Here is a 3616-nt window from a genome sequence, read left to right as displayed (position 1 = left end):
ATGATCATTTTTTATTTTATTTCACCTTTATTTAACCAGGTAGGCAAGTTGAGAACAAGTTCTCATTTACAACTGCGACCTGGCCAAGATAAAGCAAAGCAATTTGACACATACAACAACAACACAGAGTTACACAAACAAACATACAGTCAATAATACAGTAGAAAAATAAGTCTATATACAATGTGAGCAAATGAGGTGAGATAAGGGAGGTAAAGGCTATTGTTGTCTGACAGTAGTGGAGTGGAAGACCTTGGAGGTCATGAATTGGACCATTTTTCTGTCCTGCTAAGGATTCGAAATATAACGAGTACTTTTGGTGTCAGTGAAAACATATGGAGTAAAAAAAATACATAATTTTCTCTCAAATAGATCTTAGGCAATAAATAGGCCATGGTGGCGAAGTAAATACAATATAGCAATTAAAACACTGGAATGGTAGATTTGACAGTAGATGGGTGTGCAAAGTAGAAATACTGGGGTGCAAAGGAGCGAAATAAATAAATACAGTAGGGGAAGGGGTAGTTGTTTGGGCTATTTATAGATGGGATATGTACAGGTGCAGTGATCTGTGAGCTGCTCTGACAGCTGGTGCTTATGATCATGACTTTAAAGGTTCAATGCAACCATTTTGATCTCAATATCAAATCATTTCTGGGTAACAATTAAGTACCTTACTGTGATTGTTTTCAATTAAAATGGTCAAAAAGTAACAAAAAAAAGCTTCTAAGCAAAAATCAATTTCTCAAGCAAGAATTTAGTTAGGACTGTCTGGGAGTGGTCTGAGTGGGGAGGGGGGAAAACTGAAAGTTAGCTGTTATTGGCAGAGAGGTTTGGAACTGTCTTTCTTATTGGCCTCTTAACAAATTTACCGGATGGTGATGTCAGCATGGAAGGCTAAAACTCCATCGCACCAAAACAGGCTGAAATTCCAGTCGTTTTTTTTTGTTGGTCAAATAGATCTTACACTAAAATGGCATTATTCTCATTTTCACAATTTCACAGTATTATTCCAACCTCATGGTGTGGAGATGTATATAAAATACAGGAAAATCACGTGTTTGACTGCACTAGGCCTTTAATACAGTAATTCAGTAGTTCAGGGTAAGAACCAGTTAAAAATAAGATTTAGTGTCAGAAGGAATAACGTGGAAATGCAGGTGCTGTCCAATAGAGGCCATTGTTGTCTGACAGTAGTGGAGTGGAAGACCTTGGAGGTCATTGTTTAAGTGATAATGCCCGAGAAGCCGGTGTTTGGAGGATATATTGGCATGTGTGTTATTAGGCTCGAGACGAAGTCCTCCAAAACACTGGCTTCAAGGACATTGTCACTTTTATACAACGGGTTGCCAACAAATTCAAATAATGATTGACATATTTTAATTAAAAATGTTATTTTGATTAATTTATCCTTCTATGAGATAAAGTCCCAACACAAATCTAGGGTTGCCAGAGACGTGACCCTGTTGTGAAGTTTTTTTATTCTACATCTATACCCAGCCGTTTGTTCTAAATGTTCCCTTGCCTTGGTAGCTGACAAGTGAAGAGGGCATGGCAGAGCCTCTTCCACCTCAGGAGGCTGAAAAGATCTGGCATGGACCCTCGGATTCTCAAAAAGTTCTACAGCTGCACCATCGAGAGCATCTTGACTGACTCCATCACCGCTTGGTATGGCAAATGCACCGCCCTTGGCCATAAAGCGCTACAGAGGGTGGTGTGGACAGCCCAGTACATCACTGGGGTTGAGCTCCCTGCCATCCAGCACCTCTATATCAGGCGGTGTCAGAGGAAGACCCCAAAAATGCCAAAAACTCCAGCCACCCAAGCCATAGAATGTTCACTTCGCTACCGTTCGACAAATGGTACCAGAGCATCTGTCAGCATCGTGTGTATAGGTGGCAGGGAAGTCAGGCGCAGGAGAGTCAAGCGAAGTGTAAAATGGAGTCTTTTAATGAAAGTCCCAATACATGCTCCATAACACTAATAAGAAAAACGAACAAACAAAATATGGGTACGAAGACCCGACGCGCACCTATACACATAAACAACAATACTAACAATAAACAATCTCTGACAAACACATGAGGGGAAACAGAGGGTTAAATACACAACAGGTAATGAATGGGATTGACAACAGGTGTGTGGGAAGACAAGACAAAACCAATGGAAAATGAAAAATGGATCGATGATGGCTAGAAGGCCGGTGACGTCGACCGCCGAACCCCGCCCGGACAAGGAGAGGCAACGACTTCGGCAGAAGTCGTGACAGCATCGGCTCTCGGACCAACAAGCTCCGAGACAGCTTCTACCCCTAAGCCGTAAGACTACTAAATAGCCAGACTGCTAAATAGTCAAATAATGGTACCCAAACTATCTACACTGACTCTGTCTTCCACTGACCCTACCCACACTCACAACACAAACACACATACACATTACACACACATGAACACTCACACATGATCTCGGCATGTGTGGTTCCCACCGTGAAGCATGGAGGAGGAGGCATGGGGATGCTTTGCTGGTGACACTGTCAGTGATTTATTTAGAATTCAAGGCACACTTAACCAGCATGGCTATCACAGCATTCTGCAGCGATACTGCATCCCATCTGGTTTGCGCTTAGTGGGACTATCATTTGTTTTTCAACAGGACAATGACCCAAAACACACATCCAGGATGTGTAAGGGCTATTTGACCAAGAAGGAGAGTGGTTGAGTGCTGCATCAGATGACCTGGCCTCCACAATCATCCGACCTCAACCCAATTGAGATGGTTTGGGATAAGTTGGACCGCAGAGTGAAGGAAGTGCTCAGCATATGTGGGAACTCCTTCAAGACTGTTGGAAAAGCATTCCAGATGACTACCTCATGAACATTGTTGAGAGAATGCCAAGAGTGTGCAAAGCTGTCATCAAGGCAAAGGGTGGCTACTTTGAAGAATCTCAAATATACAATATATTTTACTACATGATTCCATGTGTTATTTTGTTATTTCATAGTTTTGATGTCTTACCTATTATTCTACAATGTAGAAAATAGTAAAAAATAAAGGGGAAACCCTTGAATGAGTAGGTGTGTCCAAACTTTTGACCTGTACTGTATATATACAGTGGGGCAAAAAAGTATTTAGTCAGCCACCAATTGTGCAAGTTCTCCCACTTAAAAAGATGAAGCCTGTAATTTTCATCATAGGTACACTTCAACTATGACAGACAAAATGAGAAAGAAAAATCCAGAAAATCACATTGTTGGATTTTTAATTAATTAATTAGCAAATTATGGTGGAAAATAAGTATTTGGTCAATAACAAAAGTTTATCTCAATACTCTGTTATATACCCTTTGTTGGCAATGACAGAGGTCAAACGTTTTCTGTAAGTCTTCACAAGGTTTTCACACACTGTTGCTGGTATTTTGGCCCATTCCTCCATGCAGATCTCCTCTAGAGCAGTGATGTTTTGGGGCTGTTGCTGGGCAACACGGACTTTCAACTCCCTCCAAAGATTTTCTATGGGGTTGAGATCTGGAGACTGGCTAGGCCACTCCAGGACCTTGAAATGCTTCTTACGAAGCCACTCCTTCGTTGCCCGGGCGGTGTGTTTGGGATCATTGTCA

This window comes from Salvelinus alpinus, chromosome 11 (genome assembly GCF_045679555.1).
Source record: "Salvelinus alpinus chromosome 11, SLU_Salpinus.1, whole genome shotgun sequence".
Classification (NCBI taxonomy): domain Eukaryota; kingdom Metazoa; phylum Chordata; class Actinopteri; order Salmoniformes; family Salmonidae; genus Salvelinus; species Salvelinus alpinus.
This window is presented reverse-complemented; position numbering follows the sequence as displayed.